At 43.7% G+C, this 23,085-nt stretch overlaps 1 protein-coding gene and 1 pseudogene across 1 annotated transcript in view; one reads left to right on the top strand and one right to left on the bottom strand.

Annotated features, from left to right (window-relative positions):
* The window catches only part of immp2l (inner mitochondrial membrane peptidase subunit 2), a 210,543-nt gene that overhangs the window by 50,822 nt on the left and 136,636 nt on the right, over positions 1–23,085 (top strand). The gene's annotated exons all lie outside the window — the stretch shown is intronic.
* Positions 1,483–21,213, bottom strand: LOC148102331 (uncharacterized; annotated as a pseudogene).

Here is a 23,085-nt window from a genome sequence, read left to right as displayed (position 1 = left end):
GGTTTCCTTTGCAGAATCAAAAGTTAGTCTCAGTTGTTGCTCTGACAGATGGATTATCACTGACTTTGGTTTTAGTGAGTCCTGTTTCCTGGAACACCAGTACGAGAGTCCGCCTCACCCTGTCCGAGCGATTAGCCTGTGGCAGCTGCTAACTGTCATCTTCCCACAGCCTCCCTGAAGCCTCATAGGCAACCTAACAATACCACTGAACACTAATCACAGCTCTACATTATAACACTCCTCACCTACTGAATCGTTTTTAAACTCTAAGTACTCTTATGTCCTGCTTATGCATTGTTAATTTCAGAGTCCCGAGCAACCAATGAGGGCTTTCTGTTGAGGACCTGATTTTGGCGCGTACAGTGAGCACTTTTACGTCACGGAGTCAAACACATCAGGCTGGAAAACTGTTCTACAGTCACACGTGCAGAAGTGAAGCATTAAATTTATGTTAGCTTTTCATCGACTCTCGTTCTGAAATATTCACGAGCTTTCTTTGAAAGCTGGATAAAACCCCACCCCTGCTGGCCTGTATGGTTGCTGTCCAGCGATTGGTCACCACGCTGTCTCCTTGTGAGAACCCTGATTGGACATCCTACAGCCGGTACTTCGGTTACCGATCAAATCAAAGAGTGTAATCAGACCTCTGTATGATTACAGGTGTAACTGTGACTGATTACCAAGATGAGTAAAGTCGCACACCTGTTGCTGTCGAACTACTTCCATTCAGGGTCCGACCAAAACCGCCGTTTCCTCCTCAGACAGTGATGTAGTTGCCGTGGGATGAGACTACAAATGGAGAGCGCTACATACAAGACAACATAATATCTGCTTCTGCCTGCACATGCTTATCCACGCCTGATATCGATGCAATTAAAAGATAAAGCACTCGGAGGCAAACCCATTTATTTCTCTTTCTGTCTGTGTCCTTTCTTCTCCGCATGCTGGCTAACACGGGAGACGTCGTCAGCGTCCAACCACATGGCGCCGTCTTTGTTTTTCTCCCAGTATCTCATACTGGCATCAAAGCAGCACACGGCTCTCTAATGTTTCCTCGTCTGCCCGTTTAGTGGCGGCGGATCCTTCCCTCCCAGCACCCGTTAGTCAGCTGACATATTGAGGGCACGATGAAGGCTGTATGTTAACGCTGCAGGGAGCGACACACTTAAAGGAAGCAGGTGGGAAAAGAAAGGAAAAAAGTTATTTCTTTCAGGATGTCGTTTCAACTTTTTGGCATAAATACACAATAAAAATCCCACATTGGAAATGTGGATGTCGCCACAGAGTGACTAACCCAGCCCAGTGTGACCTCAGAGCGCTTTATTAATGTCAGGCCGGCAGAGTTGAGCTCAGCTGTAACTTTAAGGCGTCTCTGTTTGCTGGCTCCGTTTAGTCATGTGCTCATCACGCACGGTGTGTGCTTTGCTACCAGTTAAAGTGCTACACCTGAGAAACCCTCCTTCTCAAAGGTTTTCAAGGAAATTAGAATAGGATAGGATAGAATAGGATAGAATAGAATAGGATAGAATAGGATAGAATAGAATAGGATGGGATGGAATAGAATACGATAGAATAGGATGGGATAGGATAGAATAGAATAGAATAGGATAGGATGGGATAGAATAGGATAGGATGGGATGGGATAGAATAGGATAGGATGGGATAGAATAGGATAGAATAGAATAGAATAGGATGGGATAGAATAGGATAGAATAGAATAGAATAGGATGGGATAGAATAGGATAGGATAGAATAGGATAGGATAGAATAGGATAGAATAGGATAGGATAGAATAGAATAGAATAGGATAGGATGGGATAGAATAGGATAGAATAGAATAGGCTAGAATAGAATAGGATAGAATAGAATAGGATAGAATAGAATAGAATAGGATGGGATAGAATAGGATAGGATAGAATAGAATAGGATAGGATAGGATAGAATAGAATAGGATGGGATAGAATAGAATAGGATAGAATAGAATAGAATAGGATGGGATAGAATAGGATAGAATAGGATAGGATAGAATAGAATAGGATGGGATAGAATAGAATAGGATAGAATAGAATAGAATAGGATAGAATAGAATAGGCTAGAATAGAATAGGATAGAATAGGATAGGATAGAATAGAATAGGATAGAATAGAATAGGATGGGATAGAATAGGATAGGATAGGATAGAATAGAATAGGATAGGATAGGATAGAATAGAATAGGATGGGATAGAATAGGATAGAATAGAATAGAATATAATAGGATAGGATGGGATAGAATAGGATGGGATAGAATAGGATGGGATAGAATAGAATAGGATAGAATAGAATATAATAGGATGGGATAGAATAGGATAGGATAGAATAGGATAGGATGGGATAGGATAGGATAGAATAGAATAGAATAGAATAGAATAGGATAGAATAGAATAGGATAGGATGGGATAGAATAGGATAGGATGGGATAGAATAGGATAGGATAGAATAGGCTAGAATAGGATAGGATAGAATAGAATAGGATGGGATAGAATAGGATAGGATAGAATAGAATAGAATAGGATGGGATAGAATAGAATAGAATAGAATAGGATGGGATAGAATAGGATAGAATAGAATAGAATAGGTTGGGATAGAATAGGATAGGATAGAATAGGATAGGATAGAATAGAATATAATAGGATAGGATGGGATAGAATAGAATAGAATAGAATAGGCTAGAATAGAATAGGATAGGATAGAATAGAATAGAATAGAATAGGATGGGATAGAATAGGATAGGATAGAATAGAATAGGATAGGATAGGATAGGATAGAATAGGATGGGATAGAATAGGATAGAATAGAATAGGCTAGAATAGAATAGGATAGGATAGAATAGAATAGAATAGGATGGGATAGAATAGGATAGGATAGAATAGAATAGGATAGGATAGAATAGGATAGAATAGAATAGGATAGAATAGAATAGGATGGGATAGAATAGGATGGGATAGAATAGAATATAATAGGATGGGATAGAATAGGATAGAATAGAATAGGCTAGAATAGAATAGAATAGGATAGGATAGAATAGAATAGAATAGGATGGGATAGAATAGGATAGGATAGAATAGAATAGGATAGGATAGAATAGGATAGAATAGAATAGGATAGAATAGAATAGGATGGGATAGAATAGGATGGGATAGAATAGAATAGGATAGAATAGAATAGGATAGGATAGAATAGAATAGGATGGGATAGAATAGGATAGGATGGGATAGGATAGAATAGGATAGGATAGAATAGGATAGAATAGAATAGATTAGAATAGAATAGGATAGAATAATCCTTTAATTGTCCCACAACGGGAAATTTGGTTGTATCAGCAGCAAAAAAACACACGTATACCAAAAGAACAGGACATAGAACAGAAAACAAAAAAACACAATTGTTACATATCTGCATCATGACAACAGTCACCAGAGCACAGCTGTTAAAACTAGCGTACAGAAAGTGTGCAGACAGAGCAGGACACTGAAAGATGTTTAAATAGTTAAGAATATTTAGAATAAGTAGAAAAGTGCAGATTGTGTGATTGTAACTGTGCATTAAAAAGTGACATGTAACTTCCAATAAGTTAGTTTATATATAAGCTGAGAAAAGTAATGTGCAGTTCTAACAGTAGAAGTTATTACAGCGCAGATGTAAACATCTGTTTGTTGGGAGCAGCTCTGATTGTACAGTCTGACAGCTGCAGGGAGGAAGGAGCTGCGGAAACGCTCCTTCATGCATCGAGGATGCAGCAGTCTGTCACTGAAGCAGCTCTGCAGCAACATCTACATGCATGGGCTGGGAGACTCTGTCCATCACAGATGTTATTTTGTCCAGAGTCCTTCTGTCTCCCACCACCTGCACTGGGTCCAGGGTGCATCCCAGAACAGAGCTGGCCTTCCTGATGAGTTTATCCAACCTCTTCCTCTCAGCTGCAGATAAACTGCTGCTCCAACATACCACACTGTAAATATGACAGATGCCACAGAGTCATAGAAGGTCTTTAAAATCGCTCCCTGGACTCCACATGACCTCAGCCGCCTCAGCAGGTAGAGTCTGCTCTGAGCCTTCCTGTAAAGAGCATCAGTGTTGTGGCTCCAGTTTATTACTCAGGTGAACACCCAGGTACCTATACGAGTCCACTATCTCAATGTCCACTCCCTGGATGTTCACCGGTGTCAGTGTGGTGGGTCTGCACACTGACACCGGTGAACATCCAGGGAGTGGATGTTGCACCTTTGCACTGTTTAGGCCAGACGCAAAGAAGACGCCACACACGACGGTTTAAGCTGAACATGTGGCGATGAGCTGGAAGTCCCAGCTGCTCCACATCCTTTAAGCCAGCGCTGGAAACGAGCTTTGATCCAGGCTAATTCCTCTGCTGCCAGGAGGCGTCCCCCCGCCCCCCCGAGCTCCCAGCAGGCTTTGTGTCGCCAGCGTTTTAACACAGTTGCGTTAATTGGTCCTGTGGTGGTGCTGCGTTAAAACCAGAGCAGAGAATTAAACACGCGCTGCACAGGAGTCCTGCTTTAAACCTGCATATGTGCTTTCACTCTGTCATCAGGTGCAGCCACACGTCATGAAGAGTTAGTGGAGGAATTTCCTTTTATATGCCTGAGTTATAGAACCAAGAAGTGGAATTTTGAGTGTAGTTTTACTGTTGAATCAATACATCGTTTTATAGAGCCGAGACATTTACTGCATATGCAGCGTAGCAGCGCCACATTAAATCACAGCTCCCAGCAGTTCATTTCAAGGTAATGATGACAAATTAAAATGACATAAAATAAAGTAAATTTAAGATCATATTTTTAATGCTGGCTTTTAGCTCTTGCATACAGACGTGCTGATGGCGTCCGTGCACTCGGAGGATTACCTTCAGCTTAACGTTCTTCGGTTCAAGTCGGAATTAAAAGTGGAAGCGTAAACATGGATGTGGACTGTTTTTTTCCACAAAAGCTGTTTAAGATTCTTCTTCTTTGATTTTGGGTAAGACTGTTGATGATGAGATGACAGACGAGTGAGTGGGCGTCCATCTCAATATTTCTCACCGTTTTCCTCCAGTGTCCGAACAAAATAAAACATTTAACCCTTTAAAGCCGGTCGGAGCAGCACGCTCCGTTTTGCGTAAGTATTTTTAAATCCCAGTAGCTCTGCAACCACGTGAGCTAGCGCAATAATTGTTTTTGCATATGAAACCGGAGGAGTTGTACTTACATCTTATGCCATCAGCTTGTCCTCGGTCACAGTTTCCTTCTAACTTTGCAAAAACTGCATAAAAAGCACTTGCAGCAACAAAAACATAATATTCCAAAAACACGCTTTGCCGATCCGATCAGCTGTTTGTAACACTTCCTACGTCCATCAGCGCGAACTGTCGCATGTCCTCCATGACCTGCCCGAAACCGGAAGTGACGTCATTTTCGCGGAAATGTAGTTTTTTACCATCAGGGCCTCATGAGCCTATACTGGTGTTTTTAAAAGTTATGTTTGACTTTATGACTTTCTGTGTGGTTTCTGGGATGCTTAGGACTCATATTGCACTGCTGGAAATAGTTTATTTTGATGCATATGCTGCTTTTTTGCAAATTTGCATTATAATATTTATTTTCGTTTTTCCTGCAGTGTATAAAAATTGGTGTATTTCAAAAATAAAACTATGAAGACACTCAAAATAAATTTCCTGTGGTGGGAAACTATTTTGTGCAACTTTTTTGTATTTACAGTTTTGAGGGATAAGCCTCTTAAATTTCTCTAACTAGAAATATATGTTAAAAAAACAAAAACGATTTTCAAGTTTTTGTAGTTTATTGCACTTTTTTGCAATTTATGTAATTACTATGCACTTAATGTATACATATTATTAAAATCTGGGCTATAATCGTTGTATTGATGTATATCAACTTGAAATGCTCCCAAAAATGGCTCCACAGCATGTAAACATATAATATAAGCTCTGGCGGACTTGGTTCTATGGTAGGTCTTAAAGGGTTAAACGAGTTAAAAACGGGTTTTCCTTTTCCACGGATGCAAAGAAGACATTTGAAGCAAAAAGTAGAGTATTGTTGTTTGTTGGCGTCCATAAGTTTGTTGTACACGTACAATGACAATAAGAGGCTATTTTATTCTGTTGTGCCGACCACAGTGTGTCGGCTGCTTGTTTTTATCACTGCAGCAGGGAGTCGGGCTTCAGAGACCCAGGACGGGCTGGCGTCCTCCTTCCTGCTCACTGGGAGCTGCTCTAACACTCAGTTTAGCTTCACCTGTTTTTCTGCAGTAAAATCTTTGATAAATGGCCGGCGCTGAGCGGTCACATGGTCAGTTTGTATTTTTGGATGTGTGTGGTGGCTCAGCCCAGAATCTCAGACTGAAATGGACGATTCAACCTTCTTTAGACGGCCGTGATGAAGCTTTTCTCTCTGCCTCCATCACCATTGTGTACTTTGTATTTTATGCTTTGATGGTTGAATTCGATCCAGGACATGATTTGCCATCAATAATAATAAATTCCATTCAGGTTTATTTATTCATATAGTGCCAGTTTACAACAACGGTCACCTCAGTGCACTTTCTGTTGTAACGTAAAGAGCGTCCAATTATATCCTGGCTATATCCTGCTATGAAGGAAAAACTCGCTTTTAACAGGAAGTGACCTCCGGCAGAATCATCTGCATCCGATGGAGCCTCTGTTCAGTTTCTCTCAGAACATTTTAATATTTTACTTTTTATTTTACTTTAAGACCAAAGACTAAAACTGGAGCGATGAATGATGTGTGGATGTCTTTCTTCGTGGTTCCTTAACTAAAACTACACTAAACTACGGAGCCCCGCAGGGGACATGGGAGAAAAAAAATTAATTAAAGTTAATTAAATTAAATTAAATTAAATTTTATGTTTTGAAGAGTAAAAAATGAGATGTTTTCATCTGATTAATAAAACTTGATGTATTTGATTTGCTACGTGGGGCTAAAACAAGTAACCGAAGCAAAGTGTTAAACTTCGGTGTTTCCTGGTGAGAGGCTGCGCGTCCATCAACAATGCAAATGGAAATCAATGCCTCAGGAACAGGAAATCGTTGGCGTCCAAATGAAAGAAGGTGGAAACGCCAGTCACACCCCAGGAGGCTGATGGATGGAAAGAAGAGGCCTCCTGGACGCCCTCAAGGCCTGGACGGGAATACAGAGAGCGCGGTAACCGTGTCCAAGGAAGATCCTGCATCGCCACAGTTTGATTCAAACAGACAGGATGCAAAGATTAAAAACCAACATTAATGAATATGGAAATGGAAAGAACTAAAAGAGCAGTAATGTTACAGTTGTTCTTAAATGAAACTTCTGCAAAGAGAAAGAAATGTAAAGTAATTCTGCTCCGTTTAATTTAAGCCATCCAGTAACATCTGGTTTCATTTTTCTAAAGGGAGAGTCAGAAATGTCCACAGGCTCCAAAACTGAGTCGCACTAAAATAATCCAGCTGGATAAATGGCACCAAGGCCAGAGGCAAGAGGTATAAATGTACTTTTAAAAGGACAGTTCACCCCAACACAAGATGATTGCAGGCTGTCTGTATAAAACCAGTGAACCTGAGACTGAGCTCGAACAGTCAGTTCACAGCATGAATGAATGGCTGTTCATCCTGGTGCTGGACAGTCAAACGCACAGTGACAGCGCCACTCTTTGCCATTAAACGGTGAGCGTTTCCCCATCGACGTGGCGGAGCGTCCGTCCCTCATCCATCTGTTACTGTCAGCGTGTGAATCACCTAAAGCAGCGGCCTCCAACCTTTTTTGCGCCACGGACCGGTTTATGCCCGACAATATTTTCACGGACCGGCCTTTAAGGTGTCGCGGATAAATACAACAAAATAAAACTAGTACCGGTACAGAAAAAAAGAAGATTTATTCATAACACACATGAAAAGACCCAGGAAAACAGAGTTAATGATAAAAACGATAACAAAATAACGCTGAAAACTGATAAAAACCCTGAAAACCATACATTTCACACCTGAGCCTCAACTCTCGCGGCCCGGTACCAAATGACTCACGGACCGGTACCTGTCCGAGGCCCGGGGGTTGGGGACCGCTGACCTCGTTTTAATGGAGGTCTGCGTTGCCTCTACTCCAGCCGCAGGAGACGGATGACTGAAGTCAAGGGAGGGGAGGAAGAGGAGACTGATAGAGCAGCATCCGCCCGTTGCCTTGGTGACTTGGTGAAACTCTACAGACGGGAGGAGGAGGAGGAAGCAGCCAGGTTGATGTGACAGATCTGTACAGAGCGCACAGAACGAGCGGAAGTGGCAGCGAGAAGAAAGAAGCTCCGAGACGCCGACGAGGCGAGCGCTCATCTGCTTCACGTGGGCTCCTCCTCTCTGCGCGCCCTCGCCTCATTTGATGCTCTAGTTTCCAGACTGTGGGTCATCCCAGTCAGAGGCTGCATTGGTGGAATATAAATGCGTCGCCAGCTGAGGCCCGCATGTCGCTTTTTATTAAGAGATTAGCGGGATAATTCCTCACACGATACTCGGGGTCCTTGTGTTACCACAGAGCTGCCCTTGGTGCGCCTTTGTCATTCGTCACGTTTAAAGCAGGGCTGTCGAGGAGAGGTGGATGTTGTTGCGGGAGGGGATCGAGGGGGGAAGCGGCCTCGGGCTACGTGTCATATTTCATCGTTTAAGCGGAGCATCGCCTCCAAACTCCCCGCTGCCCGGCTCAGATGAAAGATAGCAGCGGGAGGCTTCACGCCAAAGCTTTGAGGCCTGTTCGTCACGTCAGCTCTCTGAGGACTCGGAGAGGACCACACCTCGGGCAACAAAGCCTAGCAGCGAGGCGGGGAGAGGGGGAGTTTGTAATGTCACTGGTAGACGCTGTGAGGTCTCAAACATTCATCTTTACTGACAGCGAGTGTCGGCAGGAGCAGAATCTGGTTCCTGCTCACGTGAGATCAGGACAAAAAGAAAACGTGCAGGGACCCTCTGCTGCGTGACATTTGAGTCCGATAACTTGATGCGTACAGCACGTCTGGACGATTTGGGATGATTGATGAATTATAGTTTCTAAGGTGTTTGCAAATCTCCTTCTTTCACTTCTCTTATCTCCTCGAAACTGACGAGGAAGCAGGAAGAGGTCCTCTGCATCTCAGCCTGCCTGGGGCATTTTTCATCGTGTGGTTAATCTTGAGACAGGTTGTGTCGCACGGTGAATCATCTCCTTGGGAACCAATGATCTGTCAACAACGCTACAGCATATCTGGAGATTTGACAGTTACCGTCATGTGAAAAAGACATTTCTGATACGACTCTGCAATAAACACCAAGTCAGCGCTCACTGCTTCCATAGGAATTAAGAGAAAAATTACCAGCCATGGTCAGCATGGTGGAGGACCATGAGCTCCTCTGTAGAGTCAGCGTGAGGCCGTGTGTCCCACAGCTGAAGAGACCGGGTCATCAACAGGACAAAGGCTATAACAAAAGGGAAGGGTTATAAGTCTACAAATACTAAGGGAGATTATTCACAAATTATTCACAAATTGCAAACATTCAGCTGCAAGTCTTCACAGCGCTGGACGTTCCAAAAAATTCACCCCAAGGTCAGACGTGCAAAACTCAGAAGAACTCCAAAAAACCCAAAAGCTGCAGCTCAGACCTCGGTTAGCAAAGAGTGAACAAGTATGGCTCGTTTAGGGCTTCAGGGGAAAGAGTCTTCTCTCTAAAGAGAACATACCAGCATGGTGTATATTTCCAAAACTGCATCTTAACAGACCACAGTGGAGATGTTTGTCCATCACGCACAGCAGCACGTCTGGAGGAAACAAACACCTCATACAGCCATCAGCACGGTGGAGGAGGGACGATGATCTGAGTGGACCATGAGCTCCTCTGTAGAGTCAGTGTGAGGCCGTGTGTCCCACAGCTGAAGAAACCGGGTCATCAACAGGACAAAGATCCCAGCACAGCAGCAGATCTGCAACAGAACGACTGAAGAAGAGAAGAACGGAGCTGCTGCAGAGCTCAGAGAGCTGTGCATGAACGAATGCTGCAAACCTCAATGAGCTGAAGCAACACTGTGTTTTATTATTCAGTAATTCAAAATCTCAGTAAAACACACGGGTAAATCAGCGATGTGCAGCATTCATTGACTAACAAACATGTAAACAAATAAAGATGAACACTGAAATATCAAAAGTTGAAATGATGGTTTCAGTGCAAACTGTGACTAAAGTGTGCGTCTGTGATTTAATGATCACACAGGGAGGTGCAAGCTGAGGTAGAAAGGTGTGAAATTAAATGTGAGTCTTTCCATAGCGAGCAGTCGTCTTTAATAAACTTCAGAGGATAATGACAAGAAACACAATGTGAGCGGAGCGCTTCGGTGTTCAGGCGGAGCTCAAAGTCCCGCCTAGGAAGAGACGATCTGATGATGCCCCGACTATTTGTGATCCAGTCGGTCCGTTTATCATCAGCCTACTGAGACATTCAACCTTTTTTAAATATCGGCTGCTTGTTTGCTTTAAACGGAAAACGATGAACAAAATGAAGACATAAGAATAACAGGAGAAAAGGCTTGATGATGCTGGCAGTCTGTCAGGCGACGGCACAAAGAGTTCATTTGTATTATCTGTTCATTGTTGGTTGTTTGAACACAGACTGTCCCTAAAAGCCTCTCGCTGCAGTCTCGTTTTGCTCTATAGTGCCGTCTCCATGCAGGGATGCTACCTGCTGCTGTTGCTATGGTTACGTTTCTGTCAAACTCATTTTCTCTCCTCCCGCCATCAGATCTCAGTGAGTTATTTCAGCGTACGATCGGGGCCTGCAGCTTCGCCCTGCCTGTAATATCTGCTGATCGTATGAGCCGAGCCACAGGTTCAGTTTATGGCGACGATGAGTCCGAACTGCAGCAGGAATTCTGTCAGCATCATCGGGAAAACCGGCACAGAAATAATTATTAATCAGCCTGTGCTGGTGATTTAGTGTTAAAATGATCTCTCTCTGCAGATGCAAACCTGTCTGCTGTTACTATGACAGCTGGCTGCTCGCTGCTGTTGAATGCTCCTGCTGACCTTCTGCTTCTCGCTGTCTTATTCTCGTGCTCTCTGAGAACAGTTCTCAAGATCCAGACTGCAGGTGAAAGCAGCACCAACAAAACACTGTGTAAAGCAGTTTGCAGCCAGAGAGCGTCTCCTCCACTTGGAATCTCGCAGTTGTTGCTGCAGGACGTCGGTTTATTTCCAAATGACGCTCAGCCCTTTGCTTTTATAGATGAATACAACTTGGCAACTCATCAGTGAAGAGTTGTGCTCATCGGTGCAGACGGACTGATGTTTGCAGTCGGTCTGCAGGTATTTGTAAATCCTCACCGCTTGGTCCAAATTCAACTGAGATTGATTGCAGACAGGTTTCCTTCCACCAGGCAAACTGTGCACCCTGCACAAACGTGATTAATGTTATGAAATCAGTTTCACCCCGGTCCTTTTTATTCCTCGAAGCATCCAGAGGCGACACCGGACTCAGTAGTGATTTCACAAAACCTTTATTCATCTTTATTCATCTTCATTTAAGCCCTAGAAGGGCTTCCTCAGCACCTGCCTGTTATAAAAGTCCACAAGCTGGACCTGAGACCTCCCTGAAATCTGACCAGCCACTTTAACCAGATTGTTAAGTCTGGTCTTATTATTCAGGAACATATTACCGTACCAAGCAATGATACAGACGGTTAAAACAGACTCAATAAAACTTTTATAAAAAAGAGTCATCATTTCAGATGAAACATTAAAACCTCTCAACCTCCTTAAAAAGTCTTTGTTGAACCTTTTTCATTGTAGCAGCAACATGTGACTCAAAGGACAGAGTCAAGAACAACCCCCAAATACTTATAACTGTCCACCAGCATGTGTGTCTGTATACGTGACTTCCTGGGGGTCATAAAAGTAATCTCCTCACCCAAGCTAAACCAAATTCCTCTACACAACAGAGAAAACAGAGTTAACATATTACAAACACTGAGACCCCCCTCATCCACTGGGCCGTTGGCCTCTTGTTGTCTTAACTTTACAGATAAGCAGAGTCTCCTGCAAACCTGCTTCTAAGTTTATAACAATTATGAGTTTTATTAAAGGCACAAGCATCAGCAACCCCCAACTGTAGCTTCCTGTCTCCTTCTATGACAGCAGTGTCCATAAATTCCTTTCTCTCTAAACCAGTGGTTCTTAACCTTGTTGGAGGTACTGAACCCACCAGTTTCATATGCGAATTCACTGAACCCCTCCTTAGTGAAAAATAAAATATGATTTTTTTCAAATTCAAAACATAGATCTGTTTTTTACTGGTGCACAAAATGAGCCGTGCATCTCACGGCGGAGGCTCTGCCCAAACCCCTGAGACTGACTCACCGAACCCCTAGGGTTCGATCGAACCCAGGTTAAGAACCACTGGTCTAAACAATCACACTCTCAGGCTACAGCTAAGCCAAACTAAAACACAATCCTTCCTTATTCCTCTGATCTAAACAAATTTAACACAACATATTATAATAATTATTTTCTGGGGTGCTCGGTCTCAAGTCTAATCACTGGGCTGCTGGTTAATTGCTTCTTCTTTGCATGAAGAAGCACGGTGGTTAGCACTGTTGCCGCACAGCAAGAAGGTCCTGAGTTCAATTCCACCATCATGTCTTTCTGTGTGCAGTTTGCATGTTCTCCCCGTGTTTGCGTGGGTTCCCTCCGGGTACTCCGGCTTCCTCCCACCGTCCAAAGACATGCAGCTTGTGGGGATAGGTTAATTGGATAATCCAAATTGTCACTAGGTGTGAATGTGCGAATGAATGTGAGTGTGAATGGTTATCTGTCCCTGTGTGTTAGCCCTGCGACAGACTGGCGACCTGTCCAGGGTGTACCCCGCCTCTCGCCCTATGACAGCTGGGATAGGCTCCAGCGCTGCGACCCTGAAAAGGAGAAGCGGAAGCGAATGGATGGATGTAAACGAGGCGCTGCAGGAGCCTTCCTCTGTGTGTAAAAGAGAAATCTGTCACATATGTGTGGTGGATGTTGTACTTGCATGTCTGCATCTGTGTTTGTGGGGACGACGTCCTATTTCAGACCGCAAGAATGAGGACATTTAGGGACGGCCCTCACTTTGGGATGGCTCTTCAAAGGGTCGTTTGATGGCGCAGGCTTGTGTTAGGATTCGTGTGATGTGTTATTTCAGTGAGTCCTTGCAGAGATACAAGCACAGTCAGGCATGTGTGAGCGTGACAGAGTCTCAGAGGTAATGAATAATCGTCCACCGTCATGGAAACCACTCTGTTTTCTCCTCGGCATCCCAGATGACATCAAACAGCGCCGCCGCCATCATTAGCCACGGGATATTTTCCTGTTTACTGAAAAACCAAAAATGTTGTTTTTCTCTTTTAAAGAATTCAGAAGGAAACTGACAGTAAAGTTTGTGCTGTCTTCAGGAAGCTGTTGTTTTGACAGAAAGCTTCGCTCTCGCACCGACGCTCGGGTTTCATGTTTTCACTCGGAGACGCTTCTCCTTGATAAAGCTTCCTGTGTGAGCGCTCGTCACGGGGCTGCTGTCAGCGCGCCGCCTGTTTACCTGCCTCACACCTGACTGTGACTCGATCGCTGCCGTGGAACGAACACATTGGCAGGTGGATTTGAGATGTCTTTAGCACACAGTAATGACTGCTACGGGAGACTGAGGAATGATGGCCGCTGCTGTCGGGCTTGATCGCACCAGGAACCTCATTTATTAAATGGATTTACAATAAACAAGCAGCTACGTATAAAAACCTCGGTTTGGGACGGAAATGCAAAGTCTGCACTTGACGGAGCAGCAAAGAGAAGAGTGCAAATTACCCCTAAAGGGAGTTGGTGCCCATAGACTCACATGTTGACACTTTGCAGCATGAAGAAACCTGTTTACAGTCTGTCACAACCAGTGTTGGTCAAGTTACTTGAAAAAAGTAATCAGTAACTAATTACTGATTACTTCCCCCAAAAAGTAATCCCGTTACTTTACTGATTACTTATTTTCAAAAGTAATTAATTACTTAGTTACTTTTTAAAAACACGATTTACAACCTGAATAGGTGATAAAGTGATAGATCTTTCAGCCCAATTCTACTTTTTCTGCATAATCATCATACAAAATGTAATCAAATGGAAAAGTCTCTTTTTAAAACTTGTTTTATTAGTTTTAATCTTTTAACTTTATGCATCAAGCAAACATTTAATTATCTGCAACATTCTCTGACTGGAAGAAATTAGTTTAACATTTAAACCTATTTTCTGCACATTCCAGCACATAAAATAAAATATTTTGTGTGTTTACACTCAGTCTTTCAAATAGATGCAAGTAAAACACAGCAGAAAATAAATAAAGTCAAAGACTAGCGGTCCTGTTGCTCTATTTTCACCTGTAAAGCAGGAGTGGGGTAGGCGGAGGTTTACCCTGGTGCAGGTGTGCCGCGGTCAGTGGAAGAATCCGCGAGTTTCTCTGTGAGTTTCCCATTACGTCGTAGCTACTCGGAGCTTGTTTGGAAGTTTAGGGGTTTTTTCGCTGTAAAAAAAAGTTTTCTTCCCACGCACAACGGACACTAATGTTTTTGTCACTTTTTATGGAATCAAAATCAAAGTAAGGTCAGTACTTCCACGCTTTAAACGCTGCACGCTCATACTCTCTCTGCACTCGATATATGATCCATTGTTGATCTGCACACAGCTGTTGTCACGAACGTCGCACTCGCTTACGTCACTGTCATGAGACATTCTCGCAAAAAATCACGGTTTTAGTAACGCAGTAACGCAGCGTTCCTACGGGAAAGTAACGGTAATCTAATTACCGTTTTTGCAATAGTAATCCCTTACTTTACTCGTTACTTGAAAAAAGTAATCAGATTACAGTAACGCGTTACTTGCCCATCTCTGCTCCTGACATCAGGAGTATTTGTAATTGATCGTACTTCGTGCGCTAACCTGATTCGACCTGAGTCGTATCAAATGAATCACTCGCATCTGCACGTGAACATAAACGAGGCTTTGCACACGAGACGTGACCTGCTGTAGCACAACTCTACGAATCTTCAATAACTTGTAATATTGTGTGACTGTATATTTAAAATGAAAGAATCAGAATTGCATGCAAAATTTGTCCGTCAGTGTGATTGTTTAAATTGCAGAGCGCCTGAAGGCATCACCCGGGAATCTTTCAGCCTTAAAGCGTTGACCTTTGACGAAGCGCCCCCCTCTGGACCAATTAGTGTAGTGTTAAGAGGCGTCCTCACACATGTCCCAACTAACGTTTGCACATCCCTGCAGTCAGACGTCTCCCTCAGCTCTTTCATTGTTAGCCGGAGCTCAGAGTAGACGTCGGGGATTACGTACCATTGAAGGTGCAGTCCACTGGAGCATCGACCTGGAGCAGCGAGGTCACTGCAGCCAAATCAAAAAGCTGCGCTGGCCTCTGCAGGTGCCACAGACTGATCCGTCTGTGCAGCCAAACAAACCTGAGCTGATCCAATGTTTGATCTTAATTATCACACTAAAGGAAAGATTTTGCTATTCGATGTTCTTTTTTTGTGTTTTTGGAGGGGTGGGGCTGGAGGTGATTATCCACAATGAATTTTGCATGAGTGAAGAGACAAGAGAGCGGCTCTCATTCCTAGTTTGAGCACAGCCAGCACAGAGCAAATGAATCTTAAAATTACCATAGGTCACTGAATTAATTCTCCAAATGGCAATTGGTGTGATTTCTCCAGGGGGACAGTGACTGGCACGGTGCTCGCCGGCTCACCTGTAGGGCTGGATGTGAATTTCCACTGGCAGAGGTGGAGGTCGCTAACTGTTTTGGGGAGATTCGCCTGTTACGCGAGTACTCTGGAGTGTCTGTGAAGAGTTTATGAGCCACCAGCGCCTTCTCGTTCCACCAGTTAAACTGACTGGTCTAAGCGCAATTTGTCTTTCGTTGTCTGAGCTGTGATTTCTTCAGATCAGATGCTTTTGTGATGTACGACACGTGCTGCTGTTTACGGTTAGGCCACATGTTAACGATATCCCTGCTGTTAAATCAGTTTTTCTATGTGCACAGTGTTTCCAGCATTAAAAATACTTTTAGTGTTATTAGTGAATGACTCTAACAGCAAGCTTGGGGGCAGCAAAGTCCACCATAGCAGCAGATTCTGGTGCTGACTAGCTGCAAGCTCCACGAAGTGCCCAATGCTGCACTTCCACTAACGTCCACTTGAGGCTGCCTCCAACAGTTAGTCGGCCCCCATCGACTCCCATGGTAAAATGGTCCAATTGAGTCTGAAGCGCCATGTTGTCAGTGGTAGAGGTGGAGGTTCTGGCTCACCTGTTGCTTAAATACTTCAATGTTACCGTTATTAATCAAGTTAATTAACATAATGAATTAAGTGAATAATTTAAGAGGGCAGCTGAAGATCGCATCGTTGAGGACACGCCGTCGTCTTGTTTAAACAGGCTAAATGTATTAAAATTAGGGCTGGGTATCGTCACTGATTTCTAGAATTGATTTGATTCGATTCGATTTCAATCTGGGAAATTTTGACAGTCAGAAATATTATAATTCAGATCAGTACATTTACATATTTTTGTATCTATAGAAAGGAAGCTGACACACGCAAGACTTTATCAAAGGTGTGAGCATCACAGCAGAGGCCTTTGTGTCAAAGTAGCTGAAGATAAAACTCAGAAAAACCTTGAAGCTGGTTTTCCTGGCCTGGATTTTATAAAAATATTCTGCAGTACATCACAAAAATGAAAGAAGTGTTTACGTCTCTGTGCAGAATCCGTGTTCCTGCTCTCATTTACTGTCTTAGCTGTTTGGTGGTTGTTGACATTTTGTGATCTTTCACCTGAGATTCTGGCGTTTCGGGCAAAATAAATTTAATTTAAAAAATCGATTCAGGATTTTAATGAATCGATTTCACGTTATTCAAGCCAGAATCGATTATAATCGATAAATCGATTATAAAAACCCACCCCTAATTAAAATCATCAGCGCACAAAGCAGGCTCATTACATCGTGATATGTGGATGACATGTTGTGCAAGATGCATAAAAACAGCTCCGTCTCTGCCCATTTTTCAAAGCTACCTGTACAAACCCCGCGTCCAAAAGTAGTTGGACAATGAAAGAGCTGAGGGAGACGTCTGACTGCAGGGATGTGCAAACGTTAGTTGGAACATGTGTGAGGACGCCTCCTAGCACTACACTAATTGGTCCAGAGGGGGGCGCTTCGTCAAAGGTCAAAAGTGGTTTTTAAATTTTAGGTCTCATTGAAAATAGTGTAAAACAGTGAACAAATGGAATATGGAGCAACACAATTTTGGGAATATTTAACTGAATGTGATGATCTGAAGGCAGAGCTGGTGCCCTAACTTCTCAGACTGTTTGGCGTCCATCACACTTCCACAGTTCCCAGTGAACAGTCCAGCATGAGTACCTTTTTATTATGGGGCTAACATACTGTGAGTTGGAGGTAGTCTCCCTGTGACAAGTGTGAAAAATGGCCTGTTTGGTCATATAGCTTTATCCTTTTTCTGTGAAAGGGCGATGATGTGTCGGTTTAAAGGCAAACAGACCAGACGAGACAGATTTGGATGCCGGTTATTCGTTTATTTGCAGAGGGGATAGTGAAGCACCTGAGATGTGCTGAGGCAGAGGCGGTGCTGTCAGTCGAGCACAAATGATGAAACGATCCTGAACCTGGAGGTAGGGCTGGGCCGTATCATACCGTTCACGGTAACACCGGTGTAAAAAACAAAATATCGCGATAGAATATGAGTAAAATGCGCATGCGCAGTGTTTTTGTTTTCATACGCACACGTCGGAAAAAAGCATGGCGGCGAAAGCAAATCGTTGAATGAAACGATGAACCAGAACTGGTTTGTAAAAATGCTGCAGCTTCACTGGTGTGGAACTGGTTTAGCTTTCGTCCGTCAGATACACAACAAAGCTCTATTTTTGGTAGCGCATGCTAGCGGGCCGTCGTTATTACCGTGTTGTTTGGAAAATACGGCGCACTTAAAATCAATCCTTTGATTTTTCTGAAAATCGACAGAGCCCCTTATAATCCCGTGTGCCTTATGTATGAACTCTGGTTGTGTTTACTGACCTCGAGACGATTTTATGTGCACGGCGCTCGAAAATCTGTCAAATGTTTCAGTATGACTTTGCTAAGCTACGAAGCCGCACCGCTTGATGGATTGTCGGAGCATTACGGCTATCGTAGGCGGAGCCTCGCGGAGTGATACGTACTGTGCTTCAACATAATGTTACCGTATTGTGTGTGTAACCTCTTTTTAAGTGTTGTGGATATTATACATGGTTATGCTGAGGATATGTCGGCCAGTTTCCACTGGAAATGCCTTTTGGTTAAACTGTCAGCGAGGAATTTGCACTGTTACATTTTTATATAACTTTAATGCAGATAAAAAACAGCTGCTTGTTTAAGTGAAAATACATTGATGGTTTTTTTGCACTAATAAAGGTGTGGATCGTGGTCAGAGACCACAGACACGCCTGCACTCCCTCTTTGGTTTGGAAAGGCTTTGCTTGGAGCTTTTTCAACACTTTCTGCAATGGCACAAATTTATTGTTTCAAGCGCTTTGCCACAAGTTTACATTTGTATTTAATGCATCGTCTTTATTCTGCACTCAGAAGTGTTCAGTAGGTCCTTGTTTGAACTGCAGTTTGGTGTTTGGATGTTTTCCTCATGCCTGCGTTGGTTTCCTCTCACATGCATGATCGGTTCCACGTCCAGGCTTCATGTTCCAGTTGGAGTTTAGTTTTCCCAGTGTGGTCCAGTAAGTGTTGCCTTAGTTTCCTTAGTTTCCTCCTGCCTTTGTTTTGGATCGTGTTGAGTGAAAGTTTTGGTTTCCACGCGTCTGCTTTTGGGTTCACTCGTGTCCACCTCCACACAGTCTGTCAGCCCAGACTGTGACAGGATGATACGACATCCTGATGACTTTTGCTTTGGCTGCTACAAGCTGATTTCAGTGCTTACATTTCTTTCTACACTTCCTGAAGTAGAATTATTATTAAGTGCTATAAATACTTCTTTCTTCTTACATGGGCAGCGCAAACTGTTGAAACTCTGCAGCCACTTTTCATCCATCTGTATGAGGGCGCAGCGCCAGACACGAGCCTGAGAGTCAAACTTTGCAGACACAGAAAAGGACGACACCATTAGCAGTTGCCTTTGAGGAACTACTGATGTTGCGGTGCTGTAACACTCCTGTTGCTGCTTTGTGTCGCACGTATCCACCAGGATCTCAGGAGCGACTGTGCATGCTCTGATCAGCTCGTTGGTCAGGAGCACATTATCGCAGGTTAGAAAATCACTGAGCATCTGTGGTAACTCCAATTTGGACACCACCATCAGATCTCGTTAACCTGCTCGCTGGGATGTCAGAGCATCCTCACGTTGGCCGTTTTAGACCAGCTGGAAGCCTCCTGTTGTTCCCTATCCAGGAGTTCATGACTACCAGTTTCCACATGTAGTGATGTGGTTCTCTACTTTTTAATACGAATAATAAACACCAAGACTTCCCCATATGATGTTTTCATAAAACACAAAGCTAATGACTCCCTGTTTAAAGCTGTCAGCTGTAAGCGCGTCTTTATTAGCGCCGTGTCCTAATTTCTTTCGGTGCGCCCTCGTGTTTCTGAGAGTCTGCTTCCAGCGACTAATTATTACAACTCGAAGGCAGAAAACATTTATTTTGGCAGAACGTTTCAGACATCTGTTGTGGGTTCATGAAAGCTTCCCTGCGAAACGCTGACAGGGACACAATGAGCGTCTCTCTTCAGATGAAGACAAGTTTTTGTAAATAGAAAAAGGAGGGAGGAAACGTGCTTCGTTTGAAGGTGGAGTTAATCATTTATTCTGTCAATAACAATCGTCAGAAGAACAGAGAGGACGCACTGCAGACAAAAACCAAAAAACAGAAGTGGCGAGAAAGGATGTAACATAACAGGTCGCCTCATTTTATGTCACTGGTTTGATATAGAAGTTTTCTCTTTCTTACCTGTTTGGTTGAATGCAATTTTGCCTTTTTCCCATTACTTTGACTTGATCCATTCTCTTCGTGTCAGTTTGAAAACTGAAGACAATTTAACTGGAAACGTGTGGGCGGGACCTACGGGCGACCGCAGCCATCGTGGGCCGCGTCCGTGCATTCAAGAGAGGTTGACTTTGTATTATGGTGTAGGGTTTCCAGGCGGCTTGCAGATAGAAGAATGTATAGTGCAAAATTCTTTAAAAGGAGAAAGTGTTTGCCCGCTCCTGATCTTTTTATCTGTGTAAATGCAGATTTCTCCTGCTAGGAAGGTTCAGCGCTGTTCCAGGTTTTCTCCATGTGTGGATCGTGGCTCTCACTGCGGCTCATTGGACTCCCAAAGCCGTAGAAATGGCTCTGCAACCCTTTCCAAGCTGATAGCTGTCAGTCAGTGTTTCTCTAGATCGTGGCGTTACCTGCTGCTGTTTGGGATCTATTAGCCTCACGCTATCAGCTTCTGTTTAAGCGATTTCTTGATTCAGCAGGTCTGGCAGTAATCAGGCCTGATCACTGGGCTGTATTTAAGTGGTTTATGTGCTTTCTGCAAATCCCATGGATTATCTATAATGTAGAAATGAGGTCTAAATCATATTTAAAGTCTTTTTTTTTGCTTCATATCTAAAATGATCTCAGAAAGCTTAAAAAGTCAGAGCAGGGCTGTTTGCAGGCTCTAAATGGGAGCGATAACATAGCATTAAGACGAGTCCCTAAATGGACAGATCGCAGGTGTAAATCAGCAGCTGGTTTCCTGTTTTCCTCTGTGGATGGTGCTAATGGAGCTAATGCACCGCAGGAGGAAAAGCCTGAAATCGTTTCACCCATAAACTCCACAACTGTCTCACAAATCCAGCCCCGGCCATTACTTCAGCAGGACACGGCCGTATTTCTCCCAGCCTGTAACTACTCCAGGCAGAGGACAGTTTATGTGTTACTTCTGTAATTAAATCTTCGGATACTTTCCCCGAATCAATGGATAGTACCGGCATAAAACACCGGCTTCCAGCGCGTCTGTGTCTGCGCGAAGGCCGGTCAGATCGATGGCGAATGGTGGCGTCGCTCGAGGCTCGCTGGCATCAGAGGCGCGACCTTGACCTTTCTGGTTCGCTGCCATTACTGCACCTATTACACATCGTTGTTTTTATCACAAAGCAGCTCCGCCTCCGTCTCTGCTGCTGGCTGATGTTCAGCCTGGAGGAGGTATCGATGGCAATTAGCTGCTAAAGACGGCTCTTTGCGGCTATCTGCCGTCGCTGTATTCAAGTAGTAATATGTGCTCAGTAGGCTTAACCCTTTAAAGCCGGTTGGAGCGAGCACGCTCCGTTTTGCGTAACTAAATTTTGCAGAAATGTAGTTTTTTACCATCAGGGCCTCATGAGCCTATACTGGTGTTTTTAAAAGTTATGTTTGACTTTATGACTTTCTGTGTGGTTTCTGGGATGCTTAGGACTCATATTGCACTGCTGGAAATAGTTTATTTTGATGCATATGCTGCTTTTTTGCAAATTTGCATTATAATATTTATTTTCGTTTTTCCTGCAGTGTATAAAAATTGGTGTATTTCAAAAATAAAACTATGAAGACACTCAAAATAAATTTCCTGTGGTGGGAAACTATTTTGTGCAACTTTTTTGTATTTACAGTTTTGAGGGATAAGCCTCTTAAATTTCTCTAACTAGAAATATATGTTAAAAAAACAAAAACGATTTTCAATTTTTTTGTAGTTTATTGCACTTTTTTGCAATTTACATAATGACTATGCACTTAATGCAGACATATTATTACAATTTGGGCTATAATGGTTGTTTTGATGTATAGCAACTTGAAATGCTCCCAAAAATGGCTCCACAACATGTAAAAATATAATATAAGCTCTGGTGGACTTGGTTCTATGGTAGGTCTTAAAGGCTTAAAGAAGGCAGATGGCTGCAATCCTGATTAGAGAGTGGAGTTTGTCTGCCCTTTGTCTCAGATTCTCTTCATAACTTCGATGGGCAGGACCAGGAACTTTATTTTGAGGCACAGCCAAAGGGATGCAGGGGTTCGCTCTGATGGCCTCGGGGTGATGCTCCTGCTTTGATTGGTCTCTGTTGGTTTCCTTTGTGACCTCCAGCTCACATCTGGGTGGTTTGCAGCTGTAAGTGAAGCAGCACAGAAGAAAGTCAGCAGCTCAAAGTCCCAGGCCATGGTGATGGTCCAAAGTCCAATGCCAAGTGGGGTACTCACTCCAGGCTGTGGTGGAGTTTCTGTTCTGGGTGGAAGACCCGCGTTCACATGTGTGGACAGAGTGGAGCAATCAGGTACGCCATCATCAGCCATGTTGGAATATTCTGTGTGCAGAGGAAACATCTGCTGTTATGTAAATGTGGACTGCAGCCATCAGTGGGAGGAAAAGGTGCTCGTGCCGTTTTGAATCTCGCCGTGAGGTTTTATTATTTGTCTTTATCGTGCTTCCTGTGCGGGTCGAACACTGACAGGTCATTATGTGGCTGCCTGCTAGCTGCGCTCGCCGGTGTCAGGACGGCGCCATGTGTGTTCCTGCCTTTGGTCTGAGCCCTCGCCGTGACAGGCACTTGCCTAAGTCGTGGCTCCCGTGCTGGCCTCATTAAGTGGAGTGTTGCGTGGGTTTTATATCAATGTCACGGCTGTCGGGTGTGTGGAGGTGGGCCGAGAACGAGCCTGCTGCAGCCTGTTTATCAGTCTCGCTCATTAGTAATCAGCTCATAATCACCAAGAAGAAGAAGAAGATGATGCACCGTGTTTGCATCCTCTTGCTTGTTTTTATTATCGCTGCTGTGCGATCCGTAGAGCCGCAGCCGCCGCTCCTCCTGAGCTCTCCGTGCAGCCCGGCCTCATGTTTAAGCATGTCGGAGATCCCAGGCGACTGATTTATGCCACTCTTATTTCTGCTCCAACAGGGAGCTCATCTGAGCTGGACAGCGGGGCGTCTCTGAGGCTCGATAGTGGAAGCTGCAGTTGCAGATTG

Source organism: Neolamprologus brichardi, chromosome 7 (genome assembly GCF_056152115.1).
Source record: "Neolamprologus brichardi isolate AB-2024 chromosome 7, ASM5615211v1, whole genome shotgun sequence".
In the NCBI taxonomy this organism is placed as follows: domain Eukaryota; kingdom Metazoa; phylum Chordata; class Actinopteri; order Cichliformes; family Cichlidae; genus Neolamprologus; species Neolamprologus brichardi.
Note: the sequence above shows the minus strand (reverse complement) of the source record. Positions and strands in the feature narration are given on the sequence as shown.